This window comes from Ornithodoros turicata, chromosome 4, assembly GCF_037126465.1.
Source record: "Ornithodoros turicata isolate Travis chromosome 4, ASM3712646v1, whole genome shotgun sequence".
Lineage (NCBI taxonomy): Eukaryota > Metazoa > Arthropoda > Arachnida > Ixodida > Argasidae > Ornithodoros > Ornithodoros turicata.
In genome coordinates this window covers 40,839,003-40,851,465 of record NC_088204.1, presented here as the reverse complement: position 1 = coordinate 40,851,465, position 12,463 = coordinate 40,839,003, and the positions used below count along the sequence as shown (strand labels likewise).

Below are 12,463 nucleotides of genomic sequence, written 5' to 3'. Positions count from 1 at the left end.
TTATTTCAAATGCGAAATTGGACTAGATGAACGTGAATCCTCTTCTATTCAAAATCTAAACAGCTACAGCCTCAAACTGAGAAAGAAATGCGTTTAATTTAGGTATCATACGCGCACTACGTTTTCTGGGTAGTAGCACGCACCACACCACCTGCGCGAATGAATATCCGGGACTACAGTTCTGGAATCTTAGGTAGGTGCGCTATAGGCCTCCGGGACTAACCAGGCGGCGCCACCGTTTTTGTCCCCTATCGGCCGGTCGCTGCAAATCTTGATAGATGCCTAGCAGACGCTCGCATCCCGTTACTTATGGAGGATGGATGTTGTCGTTTTGCGCGCGGGATTTAAAGAAGTTGATTGCAATGGATTTTTTAGGAACAGTACCATTAAGAAAGGAAGCGCTTTGGCAGATGCACGACATGTATATGGCGTTGAGGAGAGGCTGTGGGGGAGTTCCTCAGACGTCATTGCAAGATGTACGGCAGAAACGAAACTCAACTGCTCCTACGACGTCCTGATAGAAGTAAGGACGTGAAAATTGCTTTTTTTCGTCGGATAATAGATTGCCATATGAAGTTTAACATTGTCAATTCCGTAAAAGCTGTCGGAATCTCGCCAAATCAAGGAAGCCCGATGCACCTGCAAGGCGGGGATTGACGGACGCTGCAAGCACGTAGCTGCAGTGGTTTTCCGCATGAATGGAGCTGATGACGCCACTTGCACCAGCTTGCCACAGCGTTGGGGTAGGCCAGCAAAAAACGCCCTGAAAAAATCTGCGACAACCGAGGAGCTTTTCCCAGGCAAGTGACGTACTTTTGCGACGGACGGATAAATCTAAGCCCTACATACTTGCAGTTATCGATGGTGCAGTAACGATATCAAAGCTTACGTGTTCGAATGTTCGAACCAGCGACAATCTCACACAAACTCTCATCTCTATTACATAAGGTGGTGAAACATTTCCAACTCAACGGTCACTTGAGCCGGCTTCCCAGGAGGCTGTACAGGAGAAGTTTCCAGACATCAAGTGCTCTATTCGTGACCTGTTGCAAGCGGAAGCTAAAAAAGAAGTTGATCTTCAAGTGTGCAGTGTGCTGGACGACCTGTTGAATGCAGTGTCGCAGAATGTTCAACATCATCAGATAGAAACTTTGTTGCACGTAATTTACAGCAGGGAGAGGCAGTGCTGCGAAGTTATGCATCACACGTGCTCTGATCTGAGTATCAAGCACTACACGGCAAATGTAGCCAAAGACAAGTCGCATTTAATTGAAATTTGCTGCCAAACTGCACAGCAGCACTTGTCGGAGGAATGGCACCGCGAAAGAGCTTGCAGAATTTCTAGCACTCAGGCTCACGTCATTTTGAAGAGCAGGGCCCAAAATGCAACTACAATATTAGAAAGACTAAGGAAAAAGTCGAAGCCCCTGCTTGTCCCTTCTGTGCAGTATGGCAGCAAAATGGAAGAAGCTGCGCGGCTATGTTTCCAGGAAATATTGAGCGTTCACGTAACATGCTGTGGCCTTGTTGTCTGCCTAGACCAGCCCTGGTTGTGCAGTAGCCCCGATGGCATTTTCATGTTTGGTGAGGATCCGGTGTTGCTTGAAATTAAATGTCCCTACTCGAGAAAGGACCTCCCTATTGTAGATTACGAAACGCGAACCAGTCATGTGAACTACCTTATTTTTGATGATGGACTGAATCTGAAGAAAAGCCATCAATATTACACGCAAATTCAAATATCGATGTACGTGTTGAATGTGGAGTTCTGCTACTTTTTTGTTTACTCATCAAGGCAACAAGTTTTGGTGATCGTCGAAAGGGACAGTGAGATGCTGCAAAATGCCGTTCCAAAGCTAGCAACTTTTTATTTTAATAGCTTCTTGCCAGCCCTGCTCCAGCAGTCTTGAGATGCTGTCCTGCAGATGGCATCCTCCTACTGTGCGTGTACATAAACCAGCAATGTTTCTTTATTATATATACCATCCCACTGCTGTACATATTATCCCCATCCCAAATGTTACATATGTCTGTATTATAGAGTTACTTCAGATTATTGAAACAGTTTTATTCACAAGTTGGTGATATTGGCTGCTAGACTAGTACTGTACTATTAAAGTTTATTTACAAGGCAATAAAAGGGACAATGCAATAGAAGACACATGATCATACAGTTCGATTAATCACACTCCAACAGGCACTAACGTCAGGCATATCAGCCAGCAGGAATCGGAACCAATATTTTTTTTCGGTCCTGGTTCACGCATACTGGTTCAGTTCGGGTTCAGCTCCGCTGAACAGAAATTACCCTTATGAAAATGGGTGTTTAGTTTCTGTTTACTTTCTACAGACCAAGGTCAACATGGAAAACAAACATTCTTCAGAGTTTGTGTTGCTTTCATGTTTACATCATATGTTTACTTCTTGTTGACTTATGGCCCTCAACTTTCTGTAGACATTTGGCTACAGAATAGCTGTGGAATTTTTTGTTCTCTTTCTGTGTACTGTCAACATAATTCTGGTAACACCATCCCGCGTATGATGTGAAGACTTTTTGTAGACTTCCTGTGACTCCACTCTCTTAGAAATGAACTTCACCGCATAGCACACTCCTGGACAATCATCATCTCGAATATCGTTATCTGCCTGAAAACGGGAGGTGTACGCCATTTTTGTGACAATTATGAACAGCGTAAGTATCACAAAAAAGCCGTGCGCCTACCGTTTTGAACAAATCAGGTCACATAGCGATATCATTCGAGTTGATGGTCGGCTAGGAGCATGCTATGCGGTGAAGTTCATTTTTAAGAGTGCATATGTTCACTTACTCGCAACACGCATAAAATACACGAAATGAAGTACTGCAAAATTATATATGTATCTACTTTATTCCGAAAATGCATACCTTGAAAGTGGTATCCAGTGTCGACACAATCATACAAAACATCCCGCGCACACAGTAGTTACGTATTTCACACGTACACATCCTTCGTGCCACATAGTGTCGCGTCGCACAATTGACAGTCAATGATCTGCTGTTCTTCTGGCGACCCACGGTGAAAGAGCTAGAATTTCGGCGCCAGCGACGTCTCTGAAGCGCTGGAGAGATATGTGTCTGAAATAGGGCGTGCAATCGCAAATTAGTAACGTTCAAACACAAGTGAGTAAAACTGAGTAATACGGTCATAGCAACAACAAAGTTGGTTCACCCAGCTTAGTGTTCAACAAAGTAGAGCCTGCAAGAAGGAAAATGAAATTAGGAGAATCAACACCAGCCACGAAGTGTACACTTACCTGACGGGACGCAACACTGCAGCCGCTGCTCCGAACAAACAACAAAAACCTACAGCACAACAGTCATGGTGTGAATACATGCGAAGCTTAATCACACACTCCGATCACACAGCTTACCCATTACGACGCAAAATCATATCCTCCTTCCTTCTTTCATGGCCTGCAACAACGAGAAGGAAATTAGCAGAAGCAACACCGGCCACGAACTGATACTTGTACACTTACCTGACGGGACGCAACACTGCAGCCGCTGCTCCAAACAAACAACAAAAGCCAACAGTCACGATCATCATCATCATCATCATCGTCATGGTGTGAATACAAGTGAAGCTTAATCACACACTTCGATCACACAGCCTACCCCATACGACGCAAAATCACGGCCTCCTTTGTTCACAAATGGACGAGCGAGCGCGGAGACCGTTCAAACGTCTTGCAACGGTTCCAACGACATTCCGATGATGCTAATGGCGATGACTCCTTCGTGACGAGGCGAGGGGCGAGGGTGAAGCACGGCGGCGCAGAGTCAAAATGTGGAGCAAACTTGTCGCATGCGCATGATCCTCATGTGGTCGTATAAGTTGGAAATATATGGCATAATAAACTGAAATATAAATAATACGAGGAAGCGCCTCCCAAAGCCAACGAAAATGTATTTAGAGCTTTAGTGTGGTTTAGTGTGGTTTAAAATGTGGCAAAGTGTCATTTAAGCTACATTTGATCATAAGTTCAGATTCAAATACCGCTTTGTTTAGTGGAAAGACTGATCTGTCTACCTCCCGGGAGTTTTTTTTTTTTTTTTTAACTCACCCTGAAATTGCTAATATTACCCATACAGCCTGTCTCCCAATGAATAGATTCACAAATATGCCTCTATACATATATACCGCCACCCCCCACCCCGTTAGGAAATGCTCGGTACCCCCAGAGGTCGACCTCTGGGACATTACTGGCCGATAATGCAGTAATTAATAATACAAAATACATCTATAAAATAAAACGGTCGAAATAAATACTCATTACACAGGTGCACAGAAAGTCCACAAAGCGTCAACAACGACACCTATGTACATTGTCCACACAAGGTACACATAAGGTATTTCAAAAGACTGTCAACATGATGTCAACAGCAATTCCTGTTGACTTGATCAACAAGAAGTCGAAGTCAACACACTGTCAAGACAGGAAACAAGAAGTCCACAAGAAGTCTGCAGAAAGACAAAATGCATTTTCATAAGGGTATCAGCTTGAACCAGGTGAGGTATATCGGTTCGGCTCGGAGAGATGAAAAAAAAAAAAAAGAGAAACGTGGTCAGCAGTTGGGACACAATTGTGGGACAATGAATTGGAACTGTTTTTTCAGTCTGCTTTAACCGGTTCACCCACAGTAATTTTGCTACATGAAATCGGGCCTACAGTCGCCGTACACAGTTGCAAGAGAAAGGTGTGAAATTACCGTAGCAGGTAAAAACGCAATAAAAGTAACAGAAACGTTTATTATTGACGTGCTGCTCCTGCTTTCCAAATGACAATGCTGAACGAATAGTAAGGATGTCTTCGAGAACATATCAGAAGAAAGGCGGGCGCACTGGTCGGAGAGAATGTGCTTGAGCGCTGAGAAACAAGATTAATAAATAAATGACACATAAATGAACAAATTAAAAAAGGACGGTAGTACAATTATTTCAGCTCTGAACCGGTAACCATATCAACTTGTTGCGGTTCAGAGGAGGGCAGCCAAAAATTTATTCCGTCTCAGTTCGGTTTTGACAGAAAATAACACTTTTCCCAGTTCTGGGTTCAGGTTCATTCTTGGTTCCGATCCCTGTCAGCGGTGCCCTACGCTTCTTGAGGCCTTATAATGTGTGGCTGGTAGTTTGCAATCACACAACAAACATGGACAACTTTCTGCATATAAGGTATTAGCGTCACTGGCACCCTATAATTCAATATGTTAAATATTTTGATCCTTTGAATCACACGTTCTACGTGGATACGACACTTGGCAATTGCATACGTTTCATTCATTTCAGCAGAACTGAACTGACCGTCACCTTTGGAGAATGGTGGCATCACAAGTACAGCATTTTTTTCTGCCAGGACTGTTCTGATGCTTGGGAAACCTTTGTCTGCTAAAACGCAGTCACCAGGCTGAAGAAGATCTAGGAATCCAGACTCAACTGTGATACTGCTATCGGATGTCCGTCCTCCAAAGGCCTTGGAAAGGAATGTCACAGCACCATTTGGGGAAATACCAACTAGGAACTTCAGTTTGTAGTTTGAGTACATAAGATTACGTTGGTCAAGCTTTGGCGGCGTTTCAGTCTTGATTTCTGTGCAGTCTATAATAAACCGACAGTTCGGGTAGTGATCCTTAAAGCACTGTGGCATTGTCTCTTTTACAGCCAACATGGACGGGGGGGAAATCCAGTTTTTAGTACGGGCATAAATGATGTTGAGGACATCATAAAATGTACGTGAAATGGTGCGTTGGTCAACACTGAACAGTACACTGAGCGCTACAAAGCTGAGACCAAGCTTTAGCTTCATGAGGAAGCACAGCAGCTTATTTTGAACAGTCATGTCTGTTGTCTCACCCTTAACTCTGGCATCAGACTGAGGAGAAGTGCGAACATGTTGTTGCTGACTGAACAAAGTTCCTGCAACGCATCTTCATTCCTTTCCGCAGATTCGAAACCAAGGAAGGCGCATGTTCGTGAATCTGGTCCGACATGCCTTGACACCTTTTGAGCCTCCTCGGAATGCGTCACCTGGCACTCTGCGTTGTTGCTGCTTGTAGTAGAAAGGAACAAGTGAAGTTGGCCATGACACTCATCGACTGCATCCGTTTCGGTGGAAACCTGCACCAACACATGGCATGCCACAAGAGAGTGAAATGGTAGTCTATTATAGTGTGCTAGATGTCGCACCAGAGTGTAATAGTGAAATCTAGGAAATAACAGGTTCAAAGAGAATGCAAACGTTCTCTCCAAAAGTAAATAAAGCATCCACTGAGCAAACTTTCACGCTGTGGTGTCAAGCCTAGTCCATGCTCTTACTAAACAAACCAAGATGGGTTATACATTTCCTTGAACTTGAGGAAAAGATGAAGGACAAGCACGCAAGCAACTTGCTTGCCTTCTATTACTATGTTCAAACGAATGAAATGCCTACTGTCTTTTTGTCACAATCTTCCATCCATTCATCGTCTTCATACACAGGAGGTTCAGGGCTCGACGTAACATTGTCAGCAGAGAACTGCAAAAATTGCTATTAGTAAAGTCAATTATTAAATTACCAAACTCAGATAGCAAACTTACAGCATGCAGGCTATCCGTGTGAACCGTGCTGCTAGAAACCTTAACCTTTTTCAGGTTCCGTGCGTGATACCTAAAACGGAGAAAAACACGCATGCAGGCACCTTTCTACAGTTTGGTCATCTCTTTTCCGGCTATAATTATGGTCACACATTACCTGTTGAAATTATCCACTGCCCCTGCTGAAGACTGACTCCTCTTGTACACGTCAGGGAATATCGTTGGGACATAGGCCGGACTGCTCTCGATATTAGATGGCTTGCCTGAGACAAAGTGCAGGCTACAGATCCGTGAATTCTTGCTTGGCTCCCACGGCTTTCCGTCTTCCCTGTCGATTGTAAAAAACTTACTTCACTTGCATGCATTGCTTGACGATCACTAGTTCTACGATGAGATAACAAAGAAACGAAAGGGACAACCATGCATATTTACCCTATTCGGCGGACAGCTAAGATCCACTTTTGTCGTCGCTCCACTTCGTGTGGTCTCGAGGGAAAGGAATGGAAGCGCACATGAGCCAAATCTCCGACTGCTTTTTTATAGTTCATCGTGCATCCCACGACACAACAGCCAGCACCAGTCCATCTTTTCCTCTTTACGTTCGAGGCGTCACACTGAACCGTAGCATCCATCGAATCGCGCTGAGCCAATGATGGGCGGATGTGAGGTGTGATTTCGCTGTTTATGTCAACGTTACAATATCTAAACACTGGCACACGAAAGGTCTCGATACAGTCGATCAGTCGGTCAAATCAAACGCCAAAACAGCCACACGTACAGCCACAAACATGTGCGTCGTCTACTAGCTTTCTATCGAGAGTTGCGGTCTCCCTCCGCTGGGGGGCCGGGAAACTTTAGTGCCGGAGGCCTATAGGTGCGCGATGGAACATCTTCGTCATCTTCGAATGGTTCCGACAACTGGGCTGCCGTACTTTGGTTTGATCCACGCGGCATCGCGTCACCAGCTCGCGTGGTACAGTGGATAACGTGCTGGCCATGTCACGTCGTGACTGGGAGGAACCCGGGTTCGAATCGCGTCATGTGATAGCACCCAGCTGTTGACGTTTGCGCCAGTCGGAGATGTTGAAGATGTCATGACGTTGAATTTCGCAACCACGGAGCGCAAAACGTCGTTTCACACAAACAAACTGAGCGCTCCGACTCACAGCAGATAACGAAATATGTTTATTGGCTGGTAATTTGAAACGTCATGAGCGCAGCTAGGCCGCCCGATTGGACGGCAAAACGCTACGTAGCCATGTGACGTATGCGTGGTGGAGAGAGGCTCGCTGGTTACTCATCTTTGATAGCAGTTATATGGGTCAATGAGCTGGCACGAGCCGAACGAAATGTATGTTTGGGTATTATGAGCTGCGTTCTTTCATGGGGTATCATTATTTCAGAAATGTTTGGTAGCCTGTTTACGGCCCCTTTAAGGACTCCCATTTTCCTGTGTTTGTGTGTCTGCTTAGTCAAGAACGCCGAGCTCAATGGAGGTCACATATCAACCCAGATCACCGTTCATGCATTTTTCAATATGACAGAGTAGCTTCCAATATCAAACTTCTTGCACAGACCAAGCTATATCGGTAACACGCACTGAAAATTTGAGTATTGACGTTCCATCCCCGTAAGGAATTACGCAGCGTACACGTTTACAGATATTATTTGTCATGCTAGCACAACCTGCAGTTGAAACAGGCATACGAGACCTGACATAAAAGGCTAGCATGACGTTGCAGCGTACAATATTTGGAGAGGCACATTCGGGAGGCAGAAAAACGAATACGTACCTGCACCAGCTGCCATTTTTGTTGTTGTTTTTTGTGGATTGGCTTGGTTATCTGGCGCTCATGCACTTCCGGTCGGCTTCGGCTACTGCAATACGGCGAAGCCCGGGCTTTGCCGTTGAGGAGGAAAGTTCCTCCGTTCAACTCCTTTGCTCTCTCCCATTTTCCTCCTCAGGCCTTTGCTTCTAGCCTCTCCTTATGATTTCTATGTTCCACATGGTTAGAAGAGCACTAAAAGGCATGACTCCCATAGCAGACGACACCACTGGTGCTGTCGTCTGCTACAGACGGTCTTCACACTGAGCTGCAGGATATTCCACGTGGTTAGAAGAGCACGAAATCCATGACTTACATAGCAGACGACACCATTGGTCCTGTCGTCTGCTACGGAATATCTTGTGACTAAGCTGCGGGATGTCCTTCCGTGCTGTTCAAACCGCAGAGAATATCCTGCGGCAGAGTCACAAGATATTCCTTTGCAGACGACAGGAACACTGGTGTCGTCTGCTATGAGCATCATGCCTTTTCGCGTTCTGCTAACCCAGTGGAATATCTTGCAGTTCAGTCAGAAGACGTTCTGTAGCAGGCGACAGCACCAGTAGTGTCGTCTGCTATGCGAGTCATGCCTTTTAGCGCTCTTCTAACTGCGCGGAATATCCTGCAGTTCAGTCAGAAGATATTCTGTTGCAGAAGACAGCACCAATGGTGTCATCTGCTATGTGAGTGGTGGCTTCTCGTGTTCTAACCATGTGGAATATCCTGCAGTTCAGAAAGAAGATATTCTGTAGCAGACGACAGCACCAGTTATGTCGTCTGCTATGTGATTCATGCCTTTTCGCGCTCTTCTAACTGCGCGGAATATCCAACAGTTCCGTCAGAAGATATTCTGTTGCAGACGACAGCACCAGTGCCGTCGTTTGCTATACTTCCGCTCCAACTCCCAATATCTCAGCGTCGTGCGAATGTTCCACATAAGACACGGCACAGCTTCAGTTCCATCAGCAGTTTTTTTTTACTTTTTCTTTCACTAAAATACTCTACGAAGATGTCCCTCGTGTGAACACACGGTTATAGTGCATAAAACACCATGGATTAATTCAGATGGCACCCGGATTCAATTGAATAGCATCTGGATTTTTTCAGACGGCGCCCGGATTAAATTGTATGGCTCTGGGATTATTTCAGATGGCACTTTGACTAAAATGGACGGGAAAACCTGTAGTGCCACCATACTGAATGTGTAAGGTGCAGAGGTGTGTGCATGTGGAGCTGTATTCCAATGGTAGCAGCTGTCGTACTACATATCCTGCATTTTCTTTCTTACAGGAGTATACCGTGTATCAGCCCAGCAAGGGCAGCAAGCTGATGAACCGAGCCACAACCTACGAATAAGTTCTGGGGATTGTTTCGAAAACAGCAGAAGTGTAAGGGAATGTTTTACTTGGTAACCATGGTTACCAAGTAAAACGTTCCCATCTTAGAGTTGCAAAGTACATTAAGTGTATCTGCAGATACACTTAATGTACTTTGCAACTGTAAGATGTTGTTTTGATCACTGCAGATTCAACCACACTTCGCGGATTTTTCCACCCTTTCTCTGTATGTACAATAAATGCTCGATCCTCTACTCTATAACTTGTGTCACACATTACTGCATGACTTGCAATTCCATTAAAGGAAGACACACACAATTACACATCCTACGGTGCTGTTCCCACATTTGTGGGAATCAATGCACTCCACACTTCAACCAAAAGCCGACTCTCTTAGGTGGCCGTGAAAATTATGGGAAAAAGCCGGCAACATGGCTGCCATTAAAATCCCTGTAAATTTTACGGCTACATTTTTTGTAAGACACCGTAATTTTCACGTGGAAAAACCAGCATTCTGGTTACATGAAAATTACCGTAAATTTAATGGCAGTACTTCTCCCGAAGTGGCCGTCATTTTAACGGGAAAAGTCCAGCAACATAGCTGCCATTAAAATATACGTAAATTTTACGGTAGTTTTGTTTACAGTGCAGACTGCCTTCTACTGCATACCTTTTTTGTTTCCTTTGAGAGGCCATCTCTTACTGTGTACGTTTTCCCCCCTTTTGAGACACCATTGAAGGGCCAGTGGTTATGCAGGCAGGCTGGATATTACTGTAGACCATTTCCACCTTTTTCTTTTCAGGCTACGTTGCCAATGACAGTAGTTATGCGGACAGGCTGCATATTTCTGTATACCCTTCTTTTTTGTTTTTCATTTCAGACACAATTGGCATGCATTTGGTGATGCAGGCAGACTGCTTATTTAGTATGCACCACTCGTCGTTTAGTCTATTGAGGTGCTACAAGTGTTGTGTCAGTCTATTTCCTTTCCGAAAATAAAATGTTGGGCTCTACACACACTGCTTACACTCGAAATTATTGTAATTCTTAAAAATAAGCAAATTAATGCTAAAATATGCATGGGGGTAAATATGCATGGGGGAGCCCCTGCCAGCATTATCGGGGATCCGTCGGGGACCTGCTGGGACCGAATACTTGTTGCCGATGTCGGTCCTTAATCATCCCGGTGTTGCAAACTGGAGGAGGGACCGGTATCGGCTGGTGGCGTGCCGCCGACTTTGTAGGATTCTTTCCCGATGCTGGACCGGCTTCGCCCCGGTCCTTTGTGCTGCTTGGAATATGCTCCTTCCCGATTAAGAAAGCGAAAAAATGACTTTTACGCGGACACCTTACCCAGAATGATGACACAAAATCCATGGAAGTTTTGGAACGTGTTAAAGTCTGCTACCACTCAAACAATTCGGTTAAGTGAAGATGAAGGCAACAGCCTTCCCGAGAATACCACCTGTGAAAGCTTTAACAAAAGTTTCGCAACTGTGTTTATCTCAAATAATATCCGTGAAAATCGTCCTGCTCTAGAAATTATCCTACCGCCAATGAACGAAATCTGAATCTCAGCAAACGGGATCGCTAAGATAATTGACGGTCTCAAAATATATTCGGCTTGTGGATTTGACGGTATAAACGCCAAAGTACTCAAAAGTACAAAATAGATATCTAGCGAGTTTCTGGCAGTTATTTTTTCGCAATCTCTCTTATCCGGCATAGTCCCTCTCGACTGGCTCTTGGGGAGAGTTGTCCCAATTTTTAAAGCAGGGGACCGTAGTGAACCATTGAATTCAAGACCCATTTCTTTGACAAGTGTTCCTTCAAAAATTCTCGAACACACAATCTACTCCTTCTTCGTTCTTGGAAGCCCATTCTTTCTTTTATCAACACCAACACGGATTCCGTAAGAAATACTCTTGTGAAACTCAACTTGCCAGCTTCGCTCATGACCGATAAACTGGACTGGATAAGGGGGTGGAGCTGGAGACAGACCCTATCTTCCTCGACCCTAAAAAGGCGTTCGATAAGGTATCTCCACACGGGTCTTCTTTATAAATTATCTCGTCTAAACCTTCCCCCATCTCTCTTAACTTGGATCGAACAGTTCCTATCCCGCCGTAAACAAGCCACACAAGCCTCTCACGTCGGGCGTCCCTCAGGGCACCGTTCTCGGCCCTATATTATTTCTCATATACATTAACGACCTCCCCACCAACATCACTTCAAAAGTTCGGCTTTTCGCAGACGACTGTGTGGTGTACCGAGCAATATCGAGTATATCAGACCAGATCATATTACAACGCGATCTTAACTTAATTGGTGAATGGTCCAAAGTCTGGCAAATGGAACTCAGCTTGCCGAAGTGCGTATTTGTTCGTTTCACCCGTTCGTCACAACCTGTAACAGTTACCTACTCTATTTCCCTCTATTTACCTCTATTTCCCTTCCGCATCATGTAAGTACCTGGGCCTTATCTTTTCATCTAACCTTTCATGGAAGGACCACATCTTAGCCATCTGTAAGAGGGTCAATTGCTCGCTTGCTTTCCTTCGACGCAACATAAGACAAGCGCCCTCAAATGTTAGAATAATTGCATATAATTTTCTGGTTCGACCTCAGTTGGAGTATGCAGCCTCGATATGGGATCCCCATCAGTCATATTTGGAAACACTTGTTGAG

General features: G+C 44.7%; 1 long non-coding RNA gene across 2 annotated transcripts; it reads right to left on the bottom strand.

The window, feature by feature from the left end:
• Positions 1-3,063: 3,063 nt before the first annotated feature.
• Positions 3,064-3,880, bottom strand: LOC135393042 (uncharacterized). 2 transcript variants are annotated; one of them, XR_010422399.1, is made up of 6 exons: positions 3,656-3,880; positions 3,520-3,544; positions 3,412-3,454; positions 3,295-3,343; positions 3,210-3,236; positions 3,064-3,115 (listed from the first exon to the last, which is right to left on the bottom strand). It is a non-coding gene; the product is annotated as an uncharacterized LOC135393042 (long non-coding RNA). The 2 variants fall into 2 exon arrangements; XR_010422398.1 differs by having other exon boundaries at positions 3,070-3,236.
• Positions 3,881-12,463: the final 8,583 nt, after the last annotated feature.